A 14,069-nucleotide genomic window follows, 5' to 3' on the forward strand; every position below is an offset into this window, starting at 1 on the left:
AGCGAGTACGCTCCAAAGAAGCATTAATAGTCCTGTACAGCAGCAACATGTCTTGCACCATCTTCTCATGAAGGTACATCTATTCTTGTTATCATCTATGTTAGCCATTATGTTAGAATTAACCGTGTCTTTTGACTTAGCCTCTTCTACTCCGCCTCTTGTAGCTTTCCTACAAGATCTAAGATCTTATCAGATGATCCAACTATTTCAATTTCTTTATTCAATCCTGTGTATTCCTACAAGGATCGATTTCATTTACTCAGCTCGGCCTTTCGTCGTTTTTCACTTCTTTCTCATCATCCACATGCAGGATTTCCTGATCTTCCGCTTCTTCTCCGATGTCGGATAAGATAACTCTCAGGATTTCCCCTGTTTCTTCTTCTTTTATCAATCTCAGCGAAGTCTCCTCTGGATTTCCTTGACTATCTGCCTCTTCCCTGTGTTCAGGCAGTGCCACGTACGTCCATTCAGGTGACTTATACTTCTGGTTTGGTTTTCTTGCTCGTTTGTTTGCTTCTGACACTTCTGTTTCTCCCTCTTTCTCTGGATGCTGACTGGTTACTTCATTCACTTGTTCAGCCTCTGAGGGTTTAGCTTGTATCAATCGATATCTCAGCTTCTTAATTTTGTTTGGCCAAAGATCACCTTTAGCATTTCTTCTTGGTTTGCCGTTTCTTTCCTCAATCCAAGTTCTCTTTCTCAGAACTCGACCCTCTGGTATTTCGGTTTCACTGTCCTCAGATTCTGTCTCATTTGATTTTTCCTTTTCAGAAGTCTCCTTTTCCACCTCTTGGGTTGGCCCTACTTCTGTCCCTCCTCGGATCTCCGGCACGCAATCCTCCTGCTGACTATTTGTCCCTTCACCTAGCTGGGTGTTGCAGTTCCCTACACCTCCTCGGGGTTTTTCCGCAATCTGTCCCTCTCTTTCTGTGACTGTCCCTTCTTCTTCTTCCAGTATTTTCTCAGGTGGAATTTCTTCTACTCTCTCATCAGGTGTAAAAGTTACTTCTGACTGGACATTCTTTTCTTTTCCTCTTTCTGTGTTCACCATTAGCGTTTTGCTCATCTCCAGAATCTGAACCATCGGAAATCTGCAATCTTTTCCTCAGAATTTCCTCTCTGGGGGTCTGAACTAGTCTTGGCTCATTTTCCCCCCTTTCAGGATTTTCTTTTGACTCTATATTCTCATTGCTTGACTCATCACTTGATTCTGAATCGTCAAAGTATTCTTTTCCAATGCCGTCTGCTGGATTTGGAACTCTCAGAGTGTGACTTGCATGTATCCAATTTTTCAGTCCAGCACACTTCACAGCAGTTGTTGTGGTCAAGATGACCTGTCTTGGCCTTCCCCACCTTGGAACCAGGCAATTTCTTCTTCTGTGGACTTTTATCCTCACCCAGTCCCCTGGGCTCAAATCATGGGCTGGTTTCTTTTCAAGTGTGGTGGCATCCGCTCCAACCTGGTGAAACACAGAATGAACTGCGTCAGCCAGGCCTTTACAGTAATCCAAAATCATGTCATCAGTTATAGTCATCAGCTTGTTGACTGGCACAAACACGTGTCTCATGGCGCGTCCCATGATGATCTTGTGTGGACTCAAACCTGTGGTTCTATCTGGAGTAGACCTAATGGTCATCAAAACCAGAGGCAAGACATCAGGCCATTTCAAACCTGTGGCTAAACACATTTTCCCTATTCTGTTTTTGATAGTACCATTCATTTGCTCAACCACACCAGAAGCCTCTGGTCGGTAGGCACAATGCAGTTTCTGTTGTACACCCAATGCTTCACAAATCAGTTTCATGATCTCATTGTAGAAATATCCTCTTCTGTCTGATTCTATGGTTATTGGGAACCCGTACCTTGGAATGAATTCCCTCAACAATAGCTTGGCCACTGTGATTCTATCATTTCTTCTGGTCGGGTATGCCTCCACCCACCTAGAGAACAGTCAAACTACCACCAACACATACCTCAGTTTGTTAAATGGGGGCATTTCAATGAAATCCACTTGTATTCTGGTGAAAGGTCTTCCCTCCCGGCCTATGGTGCCTAGACTCACCACAGTCTTCCTTCCAGGGTTGTACTGCTGACATGTCAGGCATCTCTGACAGAGACTTTCTGCTATCAACCTGAATTTTGGATTGTACCAGGTCTGCTTAAAAGCCCTTATCATGGCATCCCTTCCCAGATGTCCTTGGCCATGATACATCCGTGCCATGGTTGACATCATGCTATCAGGCATTACTGGTCTTCCATCCCAATAGACCCACACATGATCCTTTTCCCTGGGTGCACATCCTGCTTTTACCCACGGCCTCATTTCTTCATCCACTGCTTCATCCTGCAACTGCCTCACTTCATCCCATGTTCCCACAACGTTAGTAAATATTATGGAGCAAGAAGACATTTCCTTTTCTTTTGACCGATTAATTGAGTACTTATTTCGGGCACAATACTGAGCCATGTCATTGGCAAAACGGTTTCCCGTAGTGATGTAATCACTACCTTGTCCATGAGCAGCACATTTTACCACAGCCAATTCTTTGGGCATTTGTATTGCCTCGAGCAATTTTCCAACCACTTCTGCATTCCTTATGGGAGTTCCACTTGAGGTCAGGAAACCTCTTTGCAGCCATAATTGGCCAAAGTCGTGGACAACTCCGAAGCCATACTGGCTATCAGTCATCACAGTCACTCTTGCATTTCTCCCAATTTCGCATGCCTTGGTTAATGCCACTATTTCTGCTACTTGAGCGGATTTAACTCCTTTCAAGGGTGATGCTTCTATAACTGCTGAAACTGTGCACACTGCATAGGCTGCGCTCAACACTCCTTCATCCGTTCTTAAACAAGATCCATCCACAAAAAACACATGATCACTTTCTGGCAGTGGCAGATCTCTTATATCAGGTCGAGGTTTAGTGCAGTAGTCAAGCACATCCAGACAATCATGATCAACCTCTTCTCTTATTTCCACGCTCTCTGTATCAGGCAAAAGTGTAGCTGGATTCACATTCACACATCTTTCCAGACTCACATTGTTTGCACCTAGAATGACTTTTTCATACTTAGTCAGCCGACTATGTGACATGAACTGTGTTCGACTCCTTGTTAAAAGGATCGCCACAATATGGGGTACAAACACTCTTACTGGATACCCCATCACAATTCCCTCACTCTGCTCTAGGCTTCGGCATGTAGCCGCTACTGCTTTCAGACATCCTGGCAAACCTATCGCCACTGGATCTAACATTGACAAGAAATATGCCACTGGTCTCCTTTGCCTTCCATGTTTCTGTATTAACACTGAAAGTGCACATCCATTTCGTTCACTACAGTATAGCTCAAACTCCTTTTCATAGTCTGGCATACCCAGTGCAGGGGCTTCACAAAGACTGTTCTTCAACTGTTTAAATGCTGCCAATTCTTCTTTGTTCAGTTCAAGGGGGTCTTTTACCTCACTTTTTGTCAATTTCACCAATGGTTTGGCAATCAGGGAAAAATTACTTATCCACGGACGACAGTAACCAACCATTCCTAGGAACATTCTCACCTCTCTTTGGGTCATTGGAGCTCTCATTCCTCTAATGATTCTGATCCTGTCTATGGTTACTTTTCTCAGGCCTTTTTCGATATTATGACCCAAGTATGTCACTTCCTTCTTACAGTATTGCAATTTTGTTGGAGATACCTTAAGCCCTCCATCTGCCAAGTGATTCAACAAAGCTATGGTGTCTGTTTCACAGGCCTCGCGTGTCTTTGACGCCACCAGTAGGTCGTCAATATACTGGACTAAAACTGAACTCTCAGGCATAGTAAGACTTTCCAGAGATTTCTATAATAACTGATTGAAAATGGAGGGGCTCTCTGTGTACCCCTGTGGGATTCGGCACCATGCCAAAATACGGTTTCCAAACCGAAATGCAAAAAGTGGCTGGCTGTCATGATGCAACGGAATGGATAAGAAATCGTGACACAAATCAATTACTGTGTACCATTCTGCATCGTGTGGGATCTGATACAAAATCACTGAGGGATTTGGAACAATTGGACAACATGAGACGACAATCTTGTTAATCTCTTTCTCAAATCTTGCACAATCCTGAATTTCCCACTTGGCTTTTTCAGTCCCATGATAGGCGAATTACATGGACTGCTCATTATCTCCCTCAACACTCCTTGCTGGATCATTTTCTCAATCAAAGGGGTTACCCCTGCTATTATTTCTGGTGTTAGTCTGTACTGTGGAATGTTTGGGTAAACAGCTCCTTCCTTTACAGCAATTCTCACTGGGTCTACATTTCTCATCAGGCCTACATCTTCCCCAGTGAAATCCCAGACTGCTGCTTTCACTGTCTGTTTCAATTCTGGGGGTAATTCATCTGGATTGAATACTGCATAGGTTCCAGCAACCTCACACTCTCAGTTAGCTATGGTCATTTTATACAGAACATCTTCATCTGGTGTTTCATAGGCTATTCCGTCTGGTGTGCAGAATATGGTGCAATTCATCTTGCACAACAAATCTCTCCCTAATAAATTCACAGGACTGGTGTCACACACCACAAATCTATGCATGTCTGAAAATTTCCCTATTCTGACCTTTACAGGATCAGTAACATATGTTTTAATCTGGGTGTTAGACACACCAACTACTTGGATTGTTTCATCCGAAAGAGGAAGATTTTTCACATCTGTTGATCTGACAGTGGATCGTGTAGCTCTAGTGTCTACTAGAAAAGTAATGTTTTCATCATTAACTTTCCCATCTACAAATGGTCCTGTCTGATCTATTTCTAGAGATGCGCCAAGTACGCACTCTGCTTCCTCTTTTCGGCACCGTCAATAAATTTCTTCTGGCTCACTTTCGTCATTTTGCATCCAATACTCTGACACAGCGCTCGCGCGTTGCGGTTTGTTTACCTGTTCTTCATTGTAGAATCCCGTTTCTTTGCTATATCTCGGTGTACTCCGGCTCTGTGGTAAGGGCGGTTTTGGCACCTGATTCTGTAGATTAACAGCCTTCTGCTGTTGCGGCGATGGGCCACTCCCCTCACACTGCACCTGTGGATTTAATGACGGATTTTCATCATTAGCAAGAGGTGGATTCTTACACTCGGATTTCCAGTGCCCTAATCTGCCGCAATTGTAACAGGGAAACTTTTTCTTGGCTTCTTCTATATTACCCTTTCCCTTTCCTGGACCAAACTTTGATTTAATACCTGGATTATTTGCTTGTTCTATCAGCTCAGCTTCCTGTCTCTCCGCAACCTTCACTTGAGCCCACATTGCCTTCTCTTTTAGTTTTCGCTGCTTTGCCTCAATCTCATCGCTAAAGTATTTAGCATGCCTCAGGATCTCATCTATTTTCTTGCTCTGCCAGTCCACGGTGTGCTGCTTGATCATGTCCCCAATTTCGGGACGCAGACCATATACAAATCTGTACACAAAATGACTCAGGTCCTTCTCTCCCAGACTGTCATCCCCACTAAACTGTTTGAAAGCCAAAATTAGCCTCTCATAGTATGCGTGCACTGACTCTTTCGCTTCCTGATGTGTTTGATCTATTTTAACCCAGTCTGTTTCTTTTGGAAGCACTTTATTCTTCAAGAATGCCATGACCTGTTCGTATTTTTTCATAACCTCTGGGGCTCCTGTTTTGGGATCTCTCGGGTATTCTTGGTAGGCCAATCTATGACTATCTTACATTCTGCCCACAAGTCTGCTGGCACTATTATATCAAACAGACTATTCAAATCAATCCACAGCACTTTTGACAATTTCACAAATATGTCTACCTGTCTGTACCACTCGACCGGCTTTTCCCGTAATCGAGGGAAATCATTTGTAAATGACAAAATGTCCTGTCTGGTCCATGGGACATGCACATATCCCCCTCCTGGAATCTCTCTCATAGGGAACTCCATCACCACCTTCTCCTTTTCTCTCACAGGAAACGCTGGAAATGTTCTGTCTGAGGTGTCATCCCGTTTCCTATACCACCTGCTCTTCCATTTGTCCACATCTCCCCATTTCCTCAATACCGTGATTATGTCCCTAATCTGCCCTATTCGCCCTGCAGCGTTCAGATTCTCAATGTCTTTTTCTGTGAAGTCCACTCTGTATGGTTTCTGTAAAGCCTTTACCTTGTCCATGTCAATTCCCATTTCACTCGCTATTTCTGCTAGTCTGTCATATAAATTCTTTGCTCTCCAAGTGATACTCTTACAGAGGAACAGTAGTTCCTCATCTTGGTAATTTTTCAGCTTCTCTGTGGGGATAGTCCCTACAATCAGCTCTTCTAACACCATCCATAATTTCGCCACATCAACAGTATGAGATTCCTTTTCATTTATCCTGCAAGTTTTTCAGCCATACATTCAATTCTTCAGTAGTTATGCTCACTGATTTCTCTACATTCCCTGGTTCTGTCAATCTCTGTGGTTCTAACATTGATCCTCTTACCATTCTGCTTCTTTCGGCAGTATCTGAGCAGTAAAATGGGTTCTTTGACATATTCAATTCACCTTTACCCATAGTATGTTCCCAGGAATTCTCTTTTGCTCTCATCAAGGGCTGTTCTCCCTGTCTACTGCTTACATACGGGACTGTTAGTCCGTGCTCACTGTCTTTCTGCTTCTCAAAAATAGGCATAACAGGACCTATGGTCACAGGGACTGTAACTGCTTCTAGATTTTTCGTCAAATCTCTTATTTTCTCTGTTAGCTCTAAAGTGGTTTTTGCTAATTCCCTAGAATTTTCACTCTCGGCCCTATTTCCCTTCTCTTTAAGTGAATTTCTTTCTTCTCTTTACTTCGGGGGTCACAACTTCTGTTTTAATGATTCTCAGAGTTTCCCTCACTGGTGTACCTGCGGTTGGCGTTCTCGGTTCCTGCCTGTATGGAGGTGGACTTTTGTAAAACATATCATCTAGGACATCGTCGTCCGTTTCGTTAGCCCCATACCTCCGGGTTTCTACATGATTTTTCTTTTCTAGACATGTCCTTCCTCCACTTTCTCCTTCTGTTCTAACGGGAAACAACCCTTCAGTCATACTAGCATCTCACCACCTCATTCGGTCACTATGAGTTTCACGATTGTTTGGCCGTCCGAACATATACCGATACCTACTGCCATTTCTCTGTTTCTCTCGCTCATGCATCTCGTCTTCCCACTCTGTTAATGCCTCAAACTGCGTAGGCCTAGGTCGCGGATCTAAGCTCATCATCCTCTCCCGCAAGTTCCTCAATATTACCAAATTAAAGGACCCATCCTCTGGAAACGCTAAAACTCCGTCTTCCTTTGTATACTTTGCCCAATTGTCTAACCAGATGCAAGTATGGTACCCATATTTCGCAACCATGAAGGATGCGGGGGTTTTCGCTGGGGGAAGTAGCTGTCCTTGCCTAGTCACAATCTCTTTGTCTTTCACAAACCAATTCCGTATTTTACTAAATAATTATTTCTTCATCTTTTCGGGTGAATGATAATACATTTTCCTTCTTTTCGTGAACCCCTTTTAATCCTTCCTGCCACAGCACGATCTTTAGTCCAATAGTAACGCGACTCTCACTCCTGCACCAATCCTGGCGCGTCCACGCCACTGTCACAACCTCCAATCCTTGTGCGACTCACACTAACGCACCAATCCTGGAGCGTCTTCGTCACTGTCACAACCTCCAATCCTAGCGCGGCTCACACTAACGCACCAATCCTGGAGCGTCTACGTCACTGACTAACTGTCCAATGCCAGCGCGGTCCACCTGACGTCAACAGTCGCTGCGGTAGCTTCTGCTCCCATCTCCTGTCTACAGTCTACCCCTCCTTTACAAGACTACTCGATAGACTTTGTTTCGATTTTACAATACTTGTTAGTTACAACATACAAACCTCTCCATTGTCTGCTCCGCTAACCACAGAATAGTAAAAGATCTTTCCCACGAGAATTCTGTCTTCCCGAGAGCAGCGCTTACCACTGCCCTACTACAGAATAATTACGTCCGTTGGCAAAATAGCACATCCCTCTACTTCACCCCTCTTTCAAGCATCAATTAACTGTTTTTCTCCGGTATTAAAACACATAGGTGGAAACGCAATGCTCCTGAGAAATAAAACCAGATTTCCGCAATTAATCTGAATGCTATTTCATTCACACACTTTCACACAAGAAAATACCGTTCATTCACACAGAATCCTGCTTTCCCGAGAACAGCGAACAGTCTGTTCTACTACAGAATTATAACATACGTTAACAAAGCAGCGCTTACCTCTACTTTGTCCTTCTAACAAGCTCAGAGAACACCCGCTACCTTTTCAGTGATAAGCGTTATCGGCATACCAATTGGTTTCCTGGTACTTAAGACCAAAATTTCACAGGTAACTCTTTGCTATCATATGCACTTCTCTCACACAGAAATTGTCTCTAATGGCAACACACAGCAATGTCACCGAATCGAACCCAGACAATGCGACGCGCAACTTCAATTGTCACACGTTTTTCCCCGTGTACCTACGGGTAACCACAATCCCGTCTTTCCCGAGAACAGCGCTGACCTCTGCCCTACTACGGAACTGTCACCAACTTCTTACATCCCAGAAGCCGTACAGACGACATAGAACTCAATATGACTTCAACATATAGTGTTAATACATACATCAATACCAATCAATAATCGATAAGCTATATACATGCCAAATCATCAAACCAAAACAATAAAAACCATCATCTCGCTACCAGAACTACTGGTGCAGTTCAGAACACAAAATCTCCTCCTGCTCCCACGGACGGAATGATTCCTCTGTCACACGCACACACACACACACACATCACACGCTGGTGGGGCCCATAACACCAACATTCGTTCTCATCAAACTATCCGTGCCTTACAGGGGGAGAGATTATCCCGATCTTCCGAACTACAGTTTATTAACTTTGGATAGAGGAAACACATATATTGACTTACCCTAACAGTTCCTCCATCCGGAGGTCGACTAGATCATTTAGTTGAGTTGGTATTTAATAGAACACTTTAACTCTCATATCAATCAATAAAATATTACAAGAAATTATCACCCGACACAATTCTTCAAATAATGATTTTCTTTATCTAATTAAATTACAGGTTAAATCTCAACAATGCCATATTATCTTTTGTCATATTTACCTATTCTGGCTATTTGTCGTTTTCTAAGTCAGCACCAGTCCTCAGAAAGATCATCAGTATTCTAACGTCCCGTCCTTTGCTGTCAGCATGGAGTGTCGCATAGAGTAGCATCGATCAGGGTGCGTCTCAAGCTCCAAAATGGTGACCGACATTTTCTCTCTCTGGACTACTAATATTTATACCAAAATTTACATAAAACAGTATCATTTTTATTATTTCCAGGTCGTTGATTGGTTGAATCCAGCCCTGTCCCAATACTTTAGGAAACATTTATAAAATTTCACATACGGATGATGAATATACTAAGCGCATAGGAAAATCGTTCCCAGGTCGGGATAGTATCAGTCTATTGTGAATAGGTGGCTTTTGGTTCCCAGTTTGCAACATTTGGTCCATGTTCAGGGACATTGGCATCTCGCCCAGAGTAGTCTTCATGGACCTGGTTTGGAGGTTCAAGGAGAGGGCACGACGAAGTCAGTGCAGGCGCCTTTCTCCATTGCCAATTGTATGAAGTCATGTACTTTAGTGAGGATTCAGTCAGCAGCCATCTTTTAGTAGGCCGAAATAGTCAACTTTAAGTAAAAGAAACACAAATCGTAATTAATACATAGAAATGAATTAATCAATGTTATTCCCTCACTAATACCCTTATGTGTAAGTATTTATCTAGTCATATGCAACATTTAAAGCCGTTAATGCTGGTTTATTTAGGCACAAATCACGTTAACACTGCTTAAGCTAAACATATAAATTTAATATGCGTACAAACTTAGTTCACTTATTATTTTAGCCATGTAAATGCATTCCCACGTGTATTCTCTTGGTTAATTAGGTTGATTAATTCAAACACAACACACTATTATTCATTAGAATTAGTACTTTATTCATTTTAATATAAACATATATAAATGGTTTGGGTATACTAAAACTTTTTATTTTACCCGCTCCATCAATGACCGCCTCAATTAGCCTGCTTTGGTGTAAGCCTTTGTGGTTTAACACCTACCATTTTACATGCCTGTGGCCACCTCAACTTGCCTGGTTTGTTGGGGGCCGTCTTGTTTAAAATTGGCTGTCGGTTTTACCTGCCCATGACTGCCTCAGTTTTACCTGGTTTGTTGGGGGGCTGTCTTGATTAAAATCAGCTTTTTTTACTGTCGGTGACCACCTCAACTTGGCTGGTTTGTTGACGGGGCTGTCTTGTTTAAAATATGTCTGTTTTACCTGCCTGCAATGCCTGCATTTTAACTGGTTTGGTAGGGTGCTGTCTTGTTTAAAATCTGTCAGTTTCACCTGCCCACATCTGCCTTAATTTTACCCGGTTTGTTGGGGGGGTGTCTTGTTTAAAATCTGCTGTCTGTTTTACCTTCCTGCGACTGCCTTAGTTTTACCTGGTTTGCTGGGGTCTCTCTTGTTTAAAATCTGCTGCATTACCTGCCAGTGATCGCCTGAAATTGCCTGCTTTGCTAATGGGGCTATCTTGTTTAAAATCAGCTGTTTTACCTGCCCACGACTGCCTCAAATTTACCTGGTTTGTTGGGGGGCTGTCTTGCTTAAAATCCGCTGTTTTACCTGCCCACAACCCCCTCAACTTGCCTGGTTTATTGGGGGGGGCTGTCTTGAAAACAATCTGCTGTTTTACCTCCTTGCGACTGCCTTAACTTGCCTGGTTTGTTGACGGGCTCTCTTGTTTAAAATCCGCTGTTTTTCCTCACCAGGACCACCTCAATTTGATGTGGCTTGTTGGGGTCTCTCTTCTTTAAAATCTACTGTTTTACCTGCGCACGATTGCCTCAAATTCACATGGTTTGTTGGAGGTCTCTTCTTTAAAATCCACTGTTTTACCTGCCCGCGACTGCCTCAAATTTTTCTGGTTTGTTTGGGAGCTGTCCTGTTTAATATCTGCTGTTTTCGCTGCCTGCGACTGCCTCAACATGGCTGTTTTTTAGGGGGTTGTCTTGTTTAAAATCCACTGTTTTACCTGTCCGTGACCACCTCAACTTGCCTGGTTTGTTGGGGGACATCTAGTTTAAAATTGGCTGTCGGTTTTACCTGGTTTGTTGGGGGGCTGCCTTGATTGAAACCTGCTTCTTTTACTGTCCGTGACCAACTCAACTTGGCTGGTTTGTTGACGGGGCTGTCTTGTTTAAAATCTGTCAGTTTCACCTGCCCGCAACTGCCTTAATTTTACCTGGTTTGTTGGGGGGCTGTCATGTTTAAACTCTGCTGTCTGTTTTACCTGCCTGGACGGCTTTAGTTTTACCTGGTTTGCTGGGGGCTCTCCTGTTTAAAATCCGTTTTACCTGCTCATGACCGCCTCAAGTTGCCTGTTTTGATAACGTGGCTATCTTGTTTAAAATCTGCTGTTTTACCTGCCCACGACTGCCTCAAATTAACCTGATTTGCTGGGGGCTGTCTTGTTTAAAATCTGCTGTTTTACCTGCCCACAAGCGCCTCAACTTGCCTGGTTTATTTGAGGTGGCTGACTTGAATAAAATCTGCTCTTTTGCCTACCCGCAACTGCTTCAACTTGCCTGGTTTGTTGGAGGGGTTGTCTTGTTTAAAATCTGCTGTTTTACCTGACAGTGACTGCCTCAATTTTATCTGGTTTTTGGGGGCTCTCTTGTTTAAAATCTGCTGTTTTTCCGGCCTAGGACCGCTTCAATTTTATGTGTTTTGTTAGTGGGCTGTTTACTATAAAATCTGCTGTTTTACCTGCCCGCGGTTGCCTCAATTTTACCTGGTATGTTGGAGGGCTCTCTTGTTTTTGAAGATCTGCTGTATGTTTTTCCTTTCCATGACTTCCTTAATTTAACCTGTTTTGTTGATGGGCTGTCTCGTGTAGAATCTGCTGTCTGTGACCAACTCAATTTGCCTAGACAGTTGGAGGTTTGTGTGGTTTAAAATCTGCTGTTTTACCTGCTCGTGACTGCCTTAATTTGCCTGGTCTGTTGGAAGGCTCAGTTGTCTAAAATCTGCCATTTTACCTGCCCATGACCGCCTCTATTAGCCTGCTTTGGTGTATGCCTTTGTGGTTTAAAACCTACCATTTTACATGCCTGTGGCCACCTCAACTTGCCTGGTTTGTTGGGGGGGCTGTGTGGTTTAAAATTTGCCATTTTACCTGCCTGTGGGTGCCTCAATTTTCCTGGTTTGCTGGGGGTGTTGCGCGGTATCAAATCTGAAGTTGTATCTGCCTGTGGCATCCTAAATGTGCCGGATTTGCTGGGTGGGCGGCGTGGTATCAAATCTGCTGTTTTACCTGCCCGTGGCCACCTCAATTTGCCTGTTTTGCTGGGGGGATGCATGTTTTCAAATTTGCCATTTTACCTGACTGTGGCCGCCTCAATTTACCTGGTTTGCTGGGGGCTGTGTGGTGCCAAATCTCCTGTTTTACAGGCGCGCAAGTGCTTCAATTTGTGTTGTTTACCAATGATGGTCGCGATTTTCCTGGTTTGCTGGGGGAGCGGGATGCCTGGTTTAAAATCTGGTGTTTTACCTGCCCGAGACCGCCAAAATTTGCCTGGTTTGTTTGGAGGCTGTCTGGCTTCAAATCAGCTGTGCTACATGCCCTTGACCACCTCAATTGGTGTAGTTTGTAAGGGGGCTGTCTGGCTTCAAATCTGCTGCTTCACCTGCCCGCAACTACCTCAGTTGCCCTGATTTATTGGGGGGCTGTCGGGTTTAAAAACTGCTGTTTTACTTGCCCGTGAATGCTTCAATTTGCCTGGTTTTCTGAGGGACTGTGTGGTTTGAAATCTGCCATTTTACCTGCCTGTGATGTTCACAATTTTCCTGGTTTGCTGGGCTGCCTGGTTTAAAATCTGCTGTTTTACCTGCCCGCGACCACCTCAATTTGCCTGGTTTGTTGGGGAGGTCTGCCTGGTTTAAAATCTGTTTTACCAGCCTGCATCCGCCTCAATTTGCCAGGTTTGTTGGGGGGGGCGGGGGTATCTGGTTTAAAATCTGACGTGTTACATGCCCGTGACGGCCTTAATTGGCCTCGTTTGTCGGTGGGCTGTCTGGCTTCAATGGTGCTGTGTTACCTTCACCGAACCACCTCAATTGGCCTAGCTTGTTGTGGGGCTATGTTGCTTCAAATCTGCTGTGTTAACTGCCCACGACCAGCTCAATTGGCTCGGTTTGTTGGTGGGCTGTCTTGTTTAAAATCTGCTTTTTTATGTGCCCGCCTCAATTGGCATTGCTTATTGGGGTGCTGTGCTGTTTAAAATCTGCTATTTTACCTGCCCTCAACTGCCTCAGTTTGCCTTGTTTGTTTGGGGGCTGTTCCATTTAAAATCTGCTGCTTCCTTTGCCCGCACCAGCCTCAGTCTGCCCTGTTTGTTTGGGGGCTGTGCCATTAAAAATCTGCAGTTTTCCCAGCATGCGACTGCCTCCATTTGCCTTGTTAGTTAGGGGAGCTGTGCTGTTCAAAATCTGCCATCTTACAAGCCTGCAACTGCCTCCATTTGCATAGTTTGTTGGGAGGGCTGTGCCGTTTAAAATCTGCATCTTACCTGTCGGAAACTCTCTCCATTTGCCTGGTTTGTTGGGGCTCTGTCTTGTTTAAAATCTGCTGTTTTACCTGCCCATGACACCTCACTTTTGCCTGGTTTGTGGATAGGCTGTCTTGTTTAAAATCTGCTGTTTTTCCTGCCTGTAACCACCTCAATTTTATGTGGTTTGTGGGGGTGGCTGTCTTGTTAAAAATTTGCTATTATACCTGCTCGTGACTGCCTCAATTTTACGTAGTTTGTTGGAGGTCTCTCGTTTAAAATCTGCTGTTTTACTTGCCTGCGACCGCCTCAATTTTACCCAGTTTGTTGGGGGTCTGTCTTGTTTAAAATCTGCCATGTTACCTGCCAGTGACAGCCTCAATTTGCCTGGTGTGCTGTGGGTCT

This window comes from Triturus cristatus, chromosome 4_2 (genome assembly GCF_964204655.1).
Source record: "Triturus cristatus chromosome 4_2, aTriCri1.1, whole genome shotgun sequence".
Classification (NCBI taxonomy): domain Eukaryota; kingdom Metazoa; phylum Chordata; class Amphibia; order Caudata; family Salamandridae; genus Triturus; species Triturus cristatus.